The following is a 17,984-nucleotide window of genomic DNA, read 5'->3' as shown; positions in this document are numbered from 1 at the left end:
CTCTGTCTGCGTCAAAATATGCCATGTTCTCGGCCTGTGCTTTGTGATTTAGCATGGCCATGAATGCACGTTGACACACTGTCGACCATTTGAATATGGTTTGCTGTTTTGTGACAGCTCGTAGTGGCTTTCTGATGGTGGCAAAGTCCTTAATGTATTGCGTACAATAGCTCGCCAGCCCCAGGAAAGATCTGAGTTCTGAGATGTTCGTTGGAGGTGGTGTCTCATTGAGTGCAGTTACCTTGTTGGGATCCATAGTCATTCCGTTTTCAGAGAAGATGTGCCCAAAAAACAGGAGTGTTGCTTTGCAGAATTCACACTTTTCTCTGTTCACCGTGAGGTTGGCCGTTTCTAATGCCATGCATACTCTGGGCAATGTGTCATCATGCTGTTCTGCATCCGTGCCAAACACTAGAATGTTGTCACTGTCATTTATTCAGTTTGGAATGTGCAGTTATTAACGGCTTACATTGTCTGCAGTGCTCTTCACACGTGCAATCTTTGTCTCGCATATGAAAGTTTACTTGTTTCTTTACTTCGTCATCAGTTTCTATAAGGTCCGTACACTCCTTTCTTCAGCCAGTCTTCTCGATAAATCACGCTCATTTATAGTGATGTCACCAGCTCCTTTCTTGCTCTTTTTTATTTTCCTTTGGGTATTTCCTCCATGAGATTGTCATCTCTGTGGGAATACATCTGATAGGGTTCTCTTAGTGGAAACCTTCTCTCGAAGATTCACTGCAGAATAGTCAAAATTGCTGGTGTCAAACATGTCACAATTTCAGGCAGACAGCATACAGGTAGTAGGGGGCCGGGACTTTCTGCAAAGGCATTCGGCTGCTCCTCTACACTGTGGGGACGGAGGATTGTGGAACACTTCTTTACTCATCCACACACATTGGGCAACTGCCACACCCCTTCCCTGTCGTCACCTCCTGCCCCGCTCCCGCCAGCCCACCCCCAAATTACATTTCCCAACATTTCATCTTCTATTACTGAGAGGCCTTCTCAGTGCATAGGCCAAAAGAATCACTGGGCCTGGATTTTAAGATGGACTCCACCGTCATCATAGCTGCTTGGAGAGTGAGGGAGGCGAATGGGGACATGTTGAGCCCTGCGGGTCCATCTTCAACTGCCAGGTGTTTGTTGGAGACAGAACTGGTGCTCAGTTAGAAGACTTCCTGGTAGGCCTCCCTCTCACGGCACATCTTTCCTTCTGCTGCATAGACTTACCCAGCAGACCCTGGAGCCAAACAGGAACCTGCACACACAATCTTCATTTCTGTCTTCCCTGGGTTCAATTTCGCTCACTTTGCCTCACTCCAAGAGCCGGACACACAGTCAGGTCTGTCTGAGCTGCCCTTGGAAATGGAGAGAACAGTCTGTGAATAGCATACACCTCCGGATGAGAGCGCTGAGGTGAAATGATTACTGCTCCTCAGGGGTACAGGGATACGTGGTGGCAAAAGCACTTACGGAGCCGCACACTACTACTAAACCAGCAGTGACCCAGCCGTGAAGGTGAAACAGGCCAAGCCTAACTGGTCCATGTCTTTTGCCCCATTTGAGGGCAGGCTATAGTCTTCAGAAGGCGTAGGGGCTGCTACAGAAGCAATCCAAAAAATAGTGCTGTGGTACCAGATCAAACGAGCCTTCAGAATATTCTATTAAACTAACAAAAAAGCACACTGCTAATAAAGCACTACTGGCCCACCCTTACAAGGGAAAAACAGAGGAAGCCAACGGTGAAATAAAGGGGCACTCTCGAGTCCGTGGACAACGGTGCTCCGGCAATCATTTCAGCAGCAAGATGTCAAGTTTATCATGATGTCTTTAAAAAGGTAGAAAAGTGGTTTCAAGAGTCACGAGGGTCTTTTAAGTGGACTAGTAGGACATAGCCTCTTCAAATACGTTATCTTTTTGTCATTGGGGCTCTACATCATAGAGATTGACTTTTCTGCATTTGCAACAGCTTGGGGGTCAAAGACACTGGGGATGGCTAGAGGTCCCCCGGTCTGGGCCGCTGAAAGACTCAGAGACCTTGCATGCCAAGAATCAGAGACTTGCCTTCGGTGGTGAGAGGACTCGACTATCTCAACACAGCGTTGTGTACTTCAGAGTTGTCGGCTTGGAGCTCGAAGAAGCTGGTGAGCAGGCAGCGGTGTCAAGTCTGGCAGGATACAAGACTCAGCGTGTCTCAGATATGTAGATGGCAGAGCTTCGGCACTGATGTGGAGCGAAATTTGTAGATGCATAGGCTGTTGAGCGTAGAAGTTGGAGAGGATTCCAACACTTTCATGAAGCAGCTTGGACAGCATTGAAGGTGCCCACATTGGCATCAAGGTGGTTTGGATATTCAGGGAGCCCAATGGGTTGCTTCTATTGTTCTGTGTTTCCTGGCAGACCTCGTCCAGGATCTCAGGAGTAAGGTTTGTCCTTTCTTCTGCTCTACCCAACCAGAAAGATTCATAGACACGAGTGTAGGGTTCTGTCACAGTTAGTGAGCAGGGGTCGTAGGATACCAGTGTCCCAGATGAAGAAGGCCTTGCCTAGTCAGCTAGTCATCCCACAAAGGTCCTGGAGGGGCTTAGGGCAAGTGATTGTCTCTTGCATGGAAGTCTGTCTTCACCTCTATGACAGAGGACTTTGGAACAGGCTGTATCCCTAACAGAGTTCCAGGCGAATCACTCGGATCACTCCAGTTAACAAATGAACATGTTCTCCTCTGAGAGGTAATGGCTTAATTGGAGCTGTAAATGGGCTACTGATGTAATAAAATGACTTGAGCAGGTCTGCCTTAAACCACTTAAATTGTAAGCCGTGTGCGTGTCCTTCACTACAGTCCTGTAAAAAACAAGCATTGGCATTTTTATTTGTTTTAATCTGAGAACCTCTTGTGTGTTGAAATTCTATTACTTTCTGGTTTGCATTTATGCCTTTGTGGCTACTTCCACTAGGCCACCTAGCCTAGCTAGAACTGTGCTGTGCAGCCACTTTTCTTTCATTCTTCAACTGTCCTTTACGGCGCCTAGGGCTCTCTCCATCTCACCCATCCCCCCTCTCTCACGAAGTCCGGTAGGAAAAAGCACAAAAAGACATCCTGGGTGCAAACCTTGGGCTTCCCATCACAGACACCTATGTCAGCCCTTCCTCTAGAGAGGTTTTCACGGATATCCTCTTCTCTGTCCCCTCTCCAGATCGATGGACCCCCATCTCATCTCTACTAACTCTCCTTCCAAATCCTCTACCATTAATGTTGGCACCAAGTGGGAAGTCCTCTTGGTGGGCTTCTCATACTCACATTGCTTCATTAATGTCTATCACACAGGCACTATCCTGGTTCAGGGTCCTCAGGCCAACCTCCTTCTCTTTAACCAGATCCTGCCTTCTCTCATTAACTTCCTTCCCTCTCCTGCATCTCCCCCTCTACTCTCTCCCTCCCTCCTCTGACTGGTATATGACACCCCTGTACACCACCTCAGTAAAACCTTCAAAGGCACAGACCTCCTCCAAGTGGCGACTCTTAATGCCCGTTCAGCCAACACTGACATCTGTCTCCTTCTTGAAGACATTGACCTTGACATTCTCGCTCTTACCTAGATATGGTTCAATGCCAGCTCAGTGACTGCTTTTGACTGCCTCCTCCCTGACGGCTTCAAGATCATCTCGAAGCCTCAACCCCACTGCACTGGCGGGGGTTGCCTTAATCTTCCCTGAGTGGGTTGTTCCTGCTTCCATATTACCCACCCAGCTCTTCTCATCCTTTGAAAGCCTGGTTTGCAAGTTGGTCATCTCTCCCATCTCCACCCTGACCATTGCTACCATTTACCTGCCGCAATGTGCCACCACCTTTTTCCGCTCTGAATGGGCTGATTTCTGTTCTTCCTTTCTTTCATCCACCTCCAACCTCCTCCTCCTGGGTGATTTCAACATCCAACAGGACTCCCTTGGCTCTGCATCCATCCTCTTTACTAACATCTGCACCTCGCTTTCCCTCTCCACTCTCCCTTCTGGGCCAACCCACTGAGCTGGACACACTCTGGACACCCTCATACACTCTGACCTCTCTCTCTCCCCCCACTAGTCACCCCTCTCTCTTGGTAAGACCATTCGCTCCTCTCTTCCCGCCTGGGTCCCTTTGGCCCTCTGACCGCCCCCCCAAAAGACCCGCCGACCTCATTAACATCTGCCTGATGAAACAAGTGTCAGCTGCTGTCTTTGCTTCCACCTTCCTGCCCCCTATCCCCACTACCTCTGATTCTACCTCTGTCTCTGCCCTCAGCAACTTCCACCTTTCCATCACCAATACTCTTGACATTCTTGATCCAGTCATAAGGATCCGCCTGAAACCTGCTTCTAACGTAACACCTGGTACGACTCCTGGTACGACTCCGAACTTGAGGCCCTGAGAATTTGAGGCCCTGAAACGTAAGTGCAGGGAGGCAGAATGGAAGTGGCAAACCTCAGGCTCATCCTCTGACAAACTGGCCTGCTGCCTGCTCCAAAGGCAATACAGACTCTCCATCCGTGCCAAGAAAAGAGCCCACATATAGGCCACGTCTCTGGTGCATCCAACAACACAGCTGAACTTTTCATGATCTGCAGGGAACTAGCCATCCCTTCTCCTTCCCAGGCACTCTGCAACGCACTGGCCCCTCACTTCGCCACCAAACCTCAGGACATCCTAATCACCCTTGTTGCTCGCCCTCCAAACCCATCCCACACCCCTTTGCCCCCATTCGTCCCCCACCCTCCTCCTTCCTCCTTCTCCTCCTTCTCCTCCTACTACCCTGTCACACCTAAAGAAATTAGCAGAATTTGACTGCTCCATGAAGGTTTCTTCTAAGCAGGTTTCCCCCTGCTCATCCAGGACCATCAAGGATAACACTGGCTTCCTTGCCCCTGCACTTGCTGATCTCTGCAACCACTCTTTTGACACTGGATCTTCCCCCTCCTCCGTTAAGCACTCCCTTTTGCGCCCACTCCTCTCCTGAAAAAACCTTCAGCAGACCCTACCTGCCCTGCCAACTACCACCCTATTTCCATCACCCCCTTCCTGGGGAAGCTGCTGGAGAAGCTGGCCGTGCCACAACTTAACTCTCACACTGAACTTGCTGTGGTCTCCACGACCGTCAATATGGGTTCCGAGCATCGAGAGTCACAGAAACTGCTCTTCTGAACACCCGTGAAGCACTGCTCGCTTCTCTCTATGCCAACTCCCCAGCTGTCCTCATCCTTCTCAATCTCTCCTCTGCCTTTGACACAGTCAACCATTCCATCCTCATACAAAGGCTCCATGATACACTTGGTATCTCAGAACAGGCACTGGACTGGATGAAATCCTTCCTTACTGACTACTCCTTCCCAAGTCAATTTGGGCACCTTTTCCTCTACATACTTCCTTGTCCACTTGTGGTGTCCCCCAGGGTTCTATCCTCTCCCCTTGGCTCTTTAACATCTACCTTGCCCTGCTTGCACGCCTCATCTCTTCCTTCTCCAACAACCAGTGTTACGCAGATGGCATGCTGCTCTTTATCAAATTTCCTGCTGACCCTCTTGCACCCTCCATCATCCCTGACTGCCTATCTGCCATCGAGTCCTGGTGCACCTCCAACGATCTCTGCATCAACACCTGTAAAACTGAGATCCTCCCCATTGGGACCCCTGCTCCCTCCTTCTTCCCTTCACTCTGACCTTCCTCCTTGGGCACTCCCCTGTTCCTTCTTCTGAAGCCAAAAATCTTGGTTTTATCTTCGACTCCTCTATCTCCTTCCTCCCTCACACTCAGGACATTGCCAAGAAGTCCCACTTTCAGCTCTTCCTTTCCAAAGGAATTCTCCCCTCTCTCATTTTCCCCAGAGGTTCAATGTTGCCCAACCCCTGGTTCTCTCTAGGCTTGTCTATTGCAATAGCCTCCTCCTGAATCTACCTTCTTCCACTATGCGACCCCTCCAGCTAATCCAGCATAGGGCAGCAAGACGTATCATTGGTCTTAAGCCCAAAGACTGCATCTCTCCTCCCCTAAAAAGTCTTCATTGGCTCCCAGTTGCTGCACAGATTGAATTCAAATCCCTCAGCATCATCCACAAGGCTATCTGCGCCGGGGGCCACACTATCTTCAACTTTATCTTACTAAATACTTTCCCTCTAGACCACTACGTTCCTCTGGCACCAACTCTTTGTGTGCAAAGCCTTTTGCTAAACACAGGGCAGGGGGTCGATCGCTTTCCTCAGCTGGCTCCCTTCTATGGAACAGTCTCCCCCTCCCCCTGCGCCTGGAGCAGGACTTTCTTAAATTCTGGAAGCTCCTCAAGACCTTCCTCTTCACCTCCTCCTTCCCTTCTTCTCTTCTCTGCTAATCCCACAGTTGCTGGGATTGGTGTCCGGGGCCCTTATGTATCCTAGGGCCACTGACCTCCCACACCCCATTGGCCCAGCTCCTATCTGCCCTCAGCACGTGAATTGACACATCGTGTGCCGTGGAGATTCGCACTTACACCTAACGCGGCTACAGGCCGTGTACCACTCAACAATCCTAGCACTTCATCTGAGGCTCAAGCATGAGCCCTGACACCCAGCACTTACGCCCCCTGCCCTCTTCCCGGCTGCACTTGCACTTTCTGAATACTCACAAGGCATAATAGGTTTGTCCATTTTTCCTTTTTTCCTCACAATGCTCTTAGATATTGTGTTTTGTACTTTGCTTCACGCCCTTGTCTCGTCCCTGTTGCGCTGTGGGCGCTTTTAAACAGTATGTTACTTGCTGTATAAACGTCTAACAAGCAAACAATAAATAAATAAATACATTAATAAAAATACAGGCAACAGTTTGATTTGTGGCATTTGCCAGACACTCCTATTATATGCCCAGGTACTCAAACCATTTTACAACTGCTCTCATTAAGGACCAATTAGTACCAAATGCCTTTCCCAGCCCTACACAAAAGCCCAAACGTTTGCCACTGCCAAATGCTTGTCTTATTGTTGTTTTGTAGAGCATACAAACAAAAACAAGAGGCGCAAAGAAGGTGTGTGAAAACTGTGCCAGCTAGAGAACGGCTACAGGGAGTGCAGGTGACCAATGTTTGTTGACTGTGCAGTGCCACAGCGTCCTGGTAACTCCCATCAGATGCCATTGCCTTCATATGCTCAGGTGCTTCCGTTATATGCCACATGCCATGTATTGCCATCCTATGTGCAGGTAGTCCCTCCATGTGCCAGGTATTATGAAAGTATGCCTGGGTATTTCCGTTATATGCCAGGTATTGACCTCATATGCCATGAACCCACGTGCTAGGCATGGCCATCCTATGTGCAGGGAGCCCCACCCCATGTCAGGTGTTGCTAGTATATGCCAGGTAGTGGCATCACAAGTATTGCAATGAAATGCTGAGTTCCTCCAATACATGCCAGGTATTGATATGGCATGTCAGGATCTCCACCACATACTATTGCCATGATACTCCTATGTAGTTCTCTCAGATGCCCAGTATTGACGTCCTATGCAAGGAGCTCCCACCACAAGCCACATATTGCCATCATATGCCCAGGTACTGCCCTCAGATGGGCGCCATGGTCATCATGTGCCACGCATTGCCATCTCAAGGACTGACCTCTCTCTAAACCCACGAGAGCTTTGCTTGTGCCTCGGATTGCCATCTTGAAGCTGAGAAGATGACAGCAGGACATACAATCACAAGAACGGTGGTCCCTGTTATGTTAACATCACCATGCGTACGTGGTGATGTAAATAAACGATGCGACGCCGGCCGGCACCATGACGGCAGTCGCAGGCAAAGCCAGCTATTGGTCGGCTGCATTCCCTTACCGCACAACGAGCAAGTACGCAACATGGCCCAGCCCTGCTCTTACATCTAAACCAGTAGGAACACCAGCATGGTTATAACACTGGGGACGAGGCAGAAGTAATCCAAGCCCTACACTTCCAGAGAGAGATCATCCACATGAGGGACAACACACCGTCTCCCACACCCTAACACCTCGCAGGGCCTGAACAACTCGACAGGAGGGCCAAGCAGGGCAGGAACCTCCACCAAAGCCCAACTCAACCCAGACTATGAGATATTCAACTTCTGTACAATGGTGCAAGGAGAGGCAGAAACACTGGACTCATACCACACACACCTACGGCAGCTCACCCTGTCATGTGAATTTGACAATGTAGACAAGAAAATCTGAAGGCAAATCATAAATGGGATGTCATCTGAAAAATTACAGAGGATCATACTGAGTGAAAAAGGAATTCCCTTATCTCACATCCTTGAGTACGGCAGAAAGAGGGAACTCTCACACGCTCGAGCTGCACCCATAAGTAACATGCTCCAAAGACTACAAATACTGCCTAACCCAACAGTAGCAGCTGTCAGTGATCGACCACCACCATGCAGAGATGACCAAGGATCTACCCGCGTGCTAGGGTGGCGACATCGCACAGCAGGACTCAATGATTGTGGGCGGTGTAGTGGACAATGGCATGGAAAATGCAACTGCCCAGCACAGGGCACCACGTGCAGTGCATGTGGCCGCATGGACCACTACGCCAAGGTCTGCCAGTCCGTAAGCAACCCAATTGGCCAGCGAAGCCCTCCAGGAAAGCTGACCCACAGGAAGCAAGACAAAGCACACCAGGTCGAGGTGGAGAGTGACTCCTCATCAGTAGAGTCAGAAGATGTAGACAACCAGACAATGGTAACTATTGCGGCCCACCAGACCAGGAAAAAGAAGGGGAAGGTGCACCTAATCTCAGCGCTGCTGCAGGGAGACCAGAAGGACAGGAGGAAGAAAAGGAGTCCCTCAAGCAACACCATAGCAGGAAGACAGGAGATAATGATGATGATTGATACCACAGCCTCAGTAAACGTAATGCTCTTCAGAACCCTACACACAATGGATCCCGGACCAGTATTGAAGCCCACAAACACCTAGCTCTACGCATACGGGGATACACTCCAAAATGTACATGGTGGATGCAGGGATCCAATGTTTGCTCAGCTGGGACTCCACAGAAGACCTGGCCCTCATCAAGTTCATCTGTGACATCTCGAATGACGATGAAGTCCGAGACCTCCGAGCCCAACATCCAAAACTATTCGAAGGAATTGGGTGCCTCAAACACAGAGTGATCAAGCTGCATATTGACCCAGCGATACAACCTCAGACAGTACGACATCGGCAGACCCCTTTCCACATGAGGGACCTGGTTGCCAAGGAACTGCACAACCTAGAAAAAGCAGGAATCATCGAGGATGTGACCGGACCAAAGCCGTGGGTTTCCCCAATGGTAGTCACAAAGAAACCGAAGCAGCCAGGCAAGATCAGAATCTGCATCAACATGTGCCTCTCCAAAACGGCCATTGTGGGGAAGAGGCACAAAATGGGACTGGGATGAGAAGTGCCAAGATGCTTTCGACAACATCAAAGAAGCCTTGTTGACCAGCACCACGATGGCCTACTATGACATCCACCTACAGACAGAGTTACATGTAGATGCAAGCCTGGTAGGACTGGGGCAGTACTAGTGCAGACCACCCCGGCAGGAGACTCGCGGCCCGTGGCATACGCTTCCAGAGACTTCACCTCCATGGAACAATGCTACTCACATATTGAAAAAGAAGCCATCACCGTCCCGTGGCGGAGCAAATACTTCTACCTCTACCTATATGGGCGGGAGTTCAAGACATTCACAGATCACAAGCCACTGATCCCCATCTTCACGGGCTCAGCACCACACCCTCCAGCACGAGTAGGCAAGTGGCTACTCTAACTACAACAGTGTGACTTTGACCTCATGTACAAACCCGGAGCTGACAAACCAGAAGACTTCCTGTGGCGACACCTGCGAGTGGCCAGACACCTAAAGAGCAGAATCACACCAGACAGAAGAACACATCTGCTCCGTGGTGGAGACGGTGAAACCCAAGGCGGTAAGCATACCAGAGCTAATTGAGGCCACAAATGAGGGCCCATGCTGCACCCTAATGAAGAATGCCATTCTAGGGGGGCCATGGAACACGTTTCTTCAACACAACCACACAGCGGGAGCAAGAGAGTTTCTGATGGGCATATTCACAGCCATGAACTATCGATCACAGAGGAAGGCCTCACCCTGAAGGGAGTCTGCATCATGATCCCACCATCGCTACAATGAAGATTCATAGCACTAGCACACAAGAGCCATCAAGGGATGGTGAGGACAAGAGCAAGACCGGGCATGGTTACCCCACATCGACTCCAAGGTAGAGGATGCTGGCACAACCTGCCTGTCCTGCTTATCCACCGGACCCCGCCAAGGCCCAAACCCATTCAGAACGCACCGAGAGGCACATCATGCTGGGAGGCGGTGTGTGCCGACTTCTGCACAGTAAAAGAGGGAACCTACCAACTAGTCGTTATTGACAAACACTCCCATTACCCAGAGGTGGAAGTAGTTCCCTCCAAGGCAGCAGAAGTCATCATACCAGCACTAGAGAAAATATTTGCAACCCACAGACTGCTGAACTGAATGAAGAGCGAAAACGGACCACCATTCCAAGTGGCCGAATTCGCCAAATACATGGAAGACCTTTAAATCACAAAACACCTCATTACGCCAAGATAGCCCCAGGCAAACGGGGATGTTGATTGATTCATGAGAACTTTGAACAAAGTCCAGAGGATCGCAAAGACCCAATCAGCCCCATGGGAACTAGAACTATTCAGGTTCCTCTGCCACTACCGCCTGACACCCCATGCGTCAACGAACACACCCGCAGCTGACGTTATGTTTCCGGCCATGCTACGGTCCTCCATACCACATCACAACGACAACAAAGCCAGGTCGATAGACAAGCGGAAGAGACGTGAGAAGAGGGTGAGGAGGAATGAACACATGAGCCTCAAGTGACGGGCTAAGAAGTCGCTCACCAAGGTAGGAGACCAAGTGCTAGTCCTCAACAGCCTCTTGAGGACAAAGCTGACTAGCACTTTTGAGCTCTGGACAGTGATATGCCGTAAGGGAACCATGGTCACAGGAAACCGGAATAGGGCATTACTCCCCCGGAATGCCTCGTGGTTCAGGCACGTCCCCAGAACACTGTCGAAAGAAGGCGGTAATGCAAGAAGAGACAGTGACATGAGGAGGAACAAATAACAGGGGATCAAGACCAAGAGGGGGGCTGGCACTAGGGCAACACCCCCTGTGATAGGAGACAACCTGACAAAGATGAGGGGGATCCCAAATTCCTCAAATCTGACCAAGGGAGCAGCCCAAGACGACCATATGCGGAAACGCAGCCAACTAAAAAAGTCTTCATTGGCTCCCAGTTGCTGCACAGATTGAATTCAAATCCCTCAGCATCATCCACAAGGCTATCTGCGCCCGGGGACCACACTATCTTCAACTTTATCTTACTAAATACTTTCCCTCTAGACCACTACGTTCCTCTGGCACCAACTCTTTGTGTGCAAAGCATTTTGCTAAACAGAGGGCAGGAGGTCGATCGCTTTCCTCAGCTTGCTCCCTTCTATGGAACAGCCTCACCCCAGCCTGACCAGCCAGCAGCACAGCCGATACCCCCTGAGAAAAGCTGAAAGACCACCCGACAAGCTAAGTGACCATGTGCGCGAGTAAGGACTGGAATTATGTGTTATAAGTACTATGCGTTTTGTTTTGTTTCATGGGAAAGAAGAGGAATGTTATGTTGACGTCACCCCGCGTACGCGGTCCCGTAAATAAACGATGCGACGCCGGCCGGCACCAGTCGCAGGCAAAGCCAGCTATGACTTGGTTCCACACTGTACCGCACAGCGCACAAGTGCGCGTCATGACCCGGCCCCGCTCTTACATCCACACCAGTAGGACACACCCCACCCGGAAGGAGGCCTGCAGAATCAGCAGTGCTCTCCGCTAGCTCCACAATAACGCGAGACAGGGGCACGTTGCCACTGTGTGGCCTGGATTGGGACATAACAAGTCACGTGTATACAAAGCTATACAAGCACATAGACTCATAGATTTATTTTTTTTATTTCAAATGAGTTTTGATGGGAGATCGCGTTTTAGAAAATATCGTAATGTCCGCTAGTGATCAAAACTTCAAAACTGCGTGTCTCAAGTGTAATGTGCCCTGGGCCAGGGGCGCAGAGTACGGGGGGGCTCCGGGGCCTGAGCCCCCCCCCCCGGCAAAATCAAGTCGGGGCTGAGCCCGCCCCGGCCGGAGAGAAGTGATGCAGCATCAATGTCCCTTTCCATCGATACTGCATCAATTCTCTCCGGCCGATTCCCTCCCCTCTAGGACTCATATTGGTGTATGGTCCTGGAGGGGAGGGCTTAGGGCAGTGGAATTCAAACTGTGGGGCGCGCTTCTCTTGTGGGCCGCAGCCTCATGCCCAGGGGGGCGCGCATCCACAGTTTGAAAAGAAAGAAAAAAAGAGGATAAATTACTAAAGGATCGGGCTGTTGCTTCATCAACAAGCAGCAGCCCGATCCACAGCCCCTGCCACACATGCTTAGTGCGACAGGGGCCGGGCCTTTGTGAGGCCTGGGGCTCCATTAACAGCCTATTTATGAAGACAAAAGAAGGTGTGTGCTTTTTATTTTCTTCATGAATAGGCTCCTAATGGAGCCTGAGGCCCCACAAAGGCCCGGCCTCTGTCGCACTATGGGTGGTGGCAGCAGGGTAGTTTCTAGCCCATTTGGTGCCCTGGGTGAAACACTAGGAATGCGCCCCCCCACCTTGCGCCCCACTCCCACTGCACCCCACTCCCACCGCACCCCGCGCGCCACTCCCAAACTCAATATAACACTGCACAACATTGGGACACAGGGACCAGTGGGGGCACAACAGTGGGACACAGGGACCAGTGGGGGCACAACAGCGGGACACGAGGACCAGTGAGGGCACACATTGGGACACAGGGACCAGTGGGGGCAGGGGACCAGTGGGGGCACACATTGGGACATGGGGGCACAACATTGGGACACAGGGACCAGTGGGGGCACAACAGTGGGAAACAGGGACCAGTGGGGGCACACATTGGGACACAGGGACCAGTGGGGGCAGGGGACCAGTGGGGGCACACATTGGGACATGGGGGCACAACATTGGGACACAGGGACCAGTGGGGGCACAACATTGGGAAACAGGGACCAGTGGGGGCACACATTGGGACACGGGGACCAGTGTGGGCACACATTGAGACATGGGTGTTAGGCGGAAACCTGTGCAGTTCCCTCTGGGACCACTGCAAAAGATTTAGGACTACAGGTGTTTGGCAGTAAACCCAATTGGTAGCAGTCTGTACCACACAGATTCACTTGGTAGCTGTGGCTGAGCAGTCAGACTTCCCTCAAGAAGAGTTAAGCAGTATGTGGAGTGTACAATATAGGGCAATCTACACAGTAGAACAAGCAAACACGGAACAAGGCTTCGGTGTAAAGATATAAAGGTATTTATTTATAACAACACATCTATGGAAAACACTCTGGCACTATTACGGCAAACAACCTCAATCACAATTACTTATACGAAGAAAAAGATCAATCCCCCTAACAATAGTTCGACAAGTCTAGGTTCACCGGCATCACTTATTTGCAGACAGAGGTGTATGCTTTAACCTAGATGGCACTCTAGTATTCGTTAGGACGGGAGGAAAAAATAAGGCAGGTTATGAAATCAACTCGGTACCAATACTTTACGGACAAAGGCAAGGCAAGTAAGGCAGGGTCTACTGCAGATCACAAAGTTCAGAGGCCAGGCCCACTCGGAGAGAGGCAAGGCGATGTGTCCCAAAAAGTGTCTCAGTGGAAATGCGCTTCCAGTCTTTATCGCAAATTGTTATGGAAAGATTGGACCAGTTCAGAACAGAAAGTTAAGAAAGCTTGGAGGCGACCCAATGGAAAGGTGAGGATTAAGACACCTCACTCTATCCGGCAGAAAGGGAAGCCAGGCGGGCACAGTACCTTGTTTGTGGAGAGACAGCTCCAGGGGGGGCAGTTGTTCCTGGTGGTGGATGCACGTCAGGTCTTTGCCAAGAGTAGAGATGATCTCGTCGTCGAAGAAAAGTGAAGTCCGGTGCACCACCAGGGAAGAGACAAGCCGCGAAGTGCTCCGTCACAAGGCACCACCTTTTGGTCGCGGTACAGGGGTAGTGGCTATCCGGTTGCCGAGGTGCTCTGCACGGGCAATTCGGCCACTGCGTCCTGGAGCAAAGAAAAAGCAAAGGGGACTGGTTGTTCCCACCAGTCAGGGGAAGAGACTCTCCGGCTTTACCCTCGTCGGATTCTTAGTTCCTGTGGCGACTTCTGAAGATCCAGTCCCAAAAGCCCTGCTTTTATGCAGAAACCCCCCATTCATTCAGCCTAGCTGTCAATCAAAACACGCTAAGTGGTGAGCGGGGTGGCTCACCACTTGGGCCAATCACACCAGAGTGCGACCGGAGTTGGCAAGGCAACTCGGTCCAGGGTACCTAAACCCCCTCCCACACCCCTGTGGTTACCCAGACAGAATGGCACCACTTTGGAGGGTCTCTGTACAGAAGCCCGCCAAAAGTGGAACAAAGGGTTCAACCTTTGGTTTAGAAGTCACAGAGACGAACACAGACGCCATTTTAAAAAACCGAGTTCTGGCAGAAAATACCAACCGATAGATTTATTTAAGATAAATAAACCGGTGGCATGTTAGAGATTAACGAGGAAAAGTATTAACCTCCAACAATGGGAAGAATCCCATAGAGTTATATTCGGGGTCGAATATAACAAGTAGTTTCCACTGCCACCAGCCAAAACTCGACGAGGGGGGACGGGACAGTGCCCCCTCGAATAACAGACCTAGGAGTAATCGAATTACCCCTACTAGTACGTCCACAATAGGATGGTGTGTACTAGTTCTGTTAGTAAATTTAGGTCTAGTAAAGCCAATGGTGACTTTACATGCCCGGGGAGACAGTAGTCAGTCCCCGGGTATGGAGTCTATGATGGAGGTCCGCTAGGACGCCCCGGTGTTACGGCACGGAGGGTGCGTTGTAACACACATAGCAAAACATATGAGACCCTATGGAGTAAAAGACCCCATAACCCATAGAACACATTGGGCCTCATTACGACCCTGGCGGAGTGGGTTTACGCCAGCGGTATTCGCGGCGGACCCGTCCGCCCTACTACGAGTTCCCGTAGCGCCATGGAGCGTTTTCCGCCTGGTTTTTCCGGGCGGAGAAATCCATGGCGCTACGGGACCTTGTTGTTAATTACGCCACCGTATTTTACGGTGGCGTAATTAACGCCTTCCCCACACCCATTATACCCTATGGGGCAAAAATGGGAATGGGGAAGGGTAAAATGGGGAATGGGGATTTACCGCCCCGCCAAGGTCGGAATGGGGCGGTAAATCCGCCAACCCCCATGGCGCTATCGGCAGCTTTCCGCCGTGCTCCATGGTGCATTTTGCGCCACGATTTCCGCCAGGGTCGTAATGAGGCCCATTGACATTCAAAGGAATTACACACATTCATGTCCAAGAGTGGGAGAAAAAGAGTCTCACTCTTGGCAGGATGGAAAAAACAGACTCCAGAAATCCAGCAAAGCTGCTGGGGGACTCACTAGGTTAGGAAATTCAGCCTAAACAGAGAATTCTCCCTAACAATGGAGACCAGTGGGGGCACAACATTGGGACACGGGGACCAGTGGGGGCACACATTGGGACACATTCGCAGAAGGTTGGAGGTAGATGAGTGGAGGGCTCGGGAGGGACAGTATTTAGGTAGGCAACATTGCAGATAGGTAGGTTCAAGGCTCCAGAAAGCCTTCTGGACAATGCAGAAGGTCTTGAACTTGATCCTTGCAGCCACGGGGAGCCAGTGAAGGGATTTCAGTGCCAGAGAGATGCGGTCACAGGGCTTGAGGCCAAGGATAAGTCTTGCGCTTCTGTTCTTGATGAGTTGCAGAGGGAGCAGGGCAGAAGCAGGGAGGTTGAGGAAGAGGCTGTTACCGTAGTCCAGCCTAGAGAGAACCAGGGCTCTGGAGACAGAGAGCCGCGGGGGGAAAGTGAGAAAAGGTAGAGTACCTCTGAGGAGGTCTAGCTGATGACTTTTTGGCGATGTCGGAAATGTGAGTGGAGATGGACAGAGTGGAGTTGAAGATCACTCCAAGGTTTTTAGCCTCGCAGGTGGGTGCAGGCGCAGGGCCAAGGGAGGCCGGCCAGAGTGAAAGTAGGAAGGGGGGCCAGGGTTGACTGAGTAGCAGACAGACAGTCGGATATGAGCGAGGAGGAGGAGGCCACTGAGGGTAGCCTGAAAGATAGTTGTGTGTCACACGCATAGCACTGGAAGTTAGAGGTGAAAGTGCAATCACACGTGGCAAGGCAGCCATATCGATGTTGAAGAACCAGGGGGATAAGTTAGATCCCTGGGGTATGCCACAAGTTGAGAGAGCGATAGTTGAGAGAAAGGCTCCGAGTTCCACCTGGGATGGGCGTCAGAGAGAAAGGAGGTTAACCACACCAGAGCCTGAACTGTGATTCCCAGGGTGTCACAGAACCGTGCAATCAGGATGTTGTGGTTAACTGTGTCAAAAGCAGAGGAGAGGTCAAGGAAAATTAGGACAGAAGGGGTGTTAGTGTCAAGTTTGAGAGCAGTTCTTCACAGGTGTTCAGAAGAGCAGTTTCCGTGCCTCTGGATACTCTAAAACAGACTGATGGTCGTGGAAGCACCCAAAAGAGTCAGTGTGGAGGGTCAGCTGAGAGATAGCCAACTTCTCCAGGAGTTTTCCCAGGAAAGGAGTGATAGAAATCGGGCAGTAGTTTGCCAGAATGGAGGGGTCGAGAGAGGGTTTCTTGAGCAGAGGGTGCACAAGGGAGTGCTTAAGAGCCATTGGGAAAACTCCAGTGGAAAAGGAGAGATTGCAGAGATCAACCAAGGCTGGGGAGAGGGAGTCAATGTTGTCCTTAATGGTTTTGGAGGGGCAGAGGTCCACCTATTTGGATGAGGCCTTCATGGACCGGACTTGTCTGGCGACCTCAGCGGGTGAGACGGGTGAGAGGGAAGAGAGGGGAAGTGGTGGGGGGGGCAAAAGAGGGAGGGAAGGATGTCTTTGGTTTTTGTGATGAAGTGTGTAGCCAGGGCCAAGCAAAGGTCCTGGGTGGGTGTGACAGAAGAAGAGGCTGCTTCAGAATTGGTCAGTTCCTTACAGACTGAAAAGGTTGGCAGTGTTGCTTGATACCACGGAGATGCAGGCTTGAATAAAAGCTCTTTTCATGGTGCGGATGCAGAGTCGATATCACCTTTGAAGGAGGCGGCAGGCCAGATGTCAGAGGGTTCACCTGACAAATTCCATTTCTGCTCAGCTGCCCTACACTTGCGTTTTAGGGCTGCCAGATCGGAGTCGTACCAAGAGTTGCACTTTTTGGGAGACTTCAGACGGACCCTCATGACATGACATGACATTTTGTAAAGCTCAGGCAATATTATGTTACCACAGGTTGACAGAGCCTTTGAGCCACATATGGAAGTACTGTGGCTTAGGCGGACCTGGAGCGCTCGCTCCTGGGAAGCAAGCGGTAGAGCCACCCACACTGAGTGAGGACTGCAGTCTGCAGGGGGGGCCATAGGCTCCATGCTGGCCACTGCCCCCCACAGTAGTGCCGCTCTCAGCCCCTGATGCCCTGCGCCCCCACCCATGGAGCCCCGGGGATGGGTGATGGCGCTGAGCCTGGCACTGGCCCTCGTCTCGCTGGCGGCAGCGCTGCTCGTCACTGACACACTGCCATCTTCAGCAACCACACCCCAGTCCCCCACCCCCAATCTTGCTGAGATATCTCGCAGGCACTGACTCTGGCTTTGTTGATTTGAATAGTCTGCTTGGGGCTTGATGTGGAACCCATTCTTGAGCCGCCACATAGCCCTTCAATGCAGTTTTTGAGCATGTGTGTTCTGCAAGTAAGTAAGCAAGTTTAACGTGGGATAGAGCACTGGTACATCTACTTACATGGTTG

The sequence above is a fragment of the Ambystoma mexicanum genome, chromosome 10 (genome assembly GCF_040938575.1).
Source record: "Ambystoma mexicanum isolate Mex_15411 chromosome 10, UKY_AmexF1_1, whole genome shotgun sequence".
NCBI lineage: Eukaryota > Metazoa > Chordata > Amphibia > Caudata > Ambystomatidae > Ambystoma > Ambystoma mexicanum.
Note: the sequence above shows the minus strand (reverse complement) of the source record.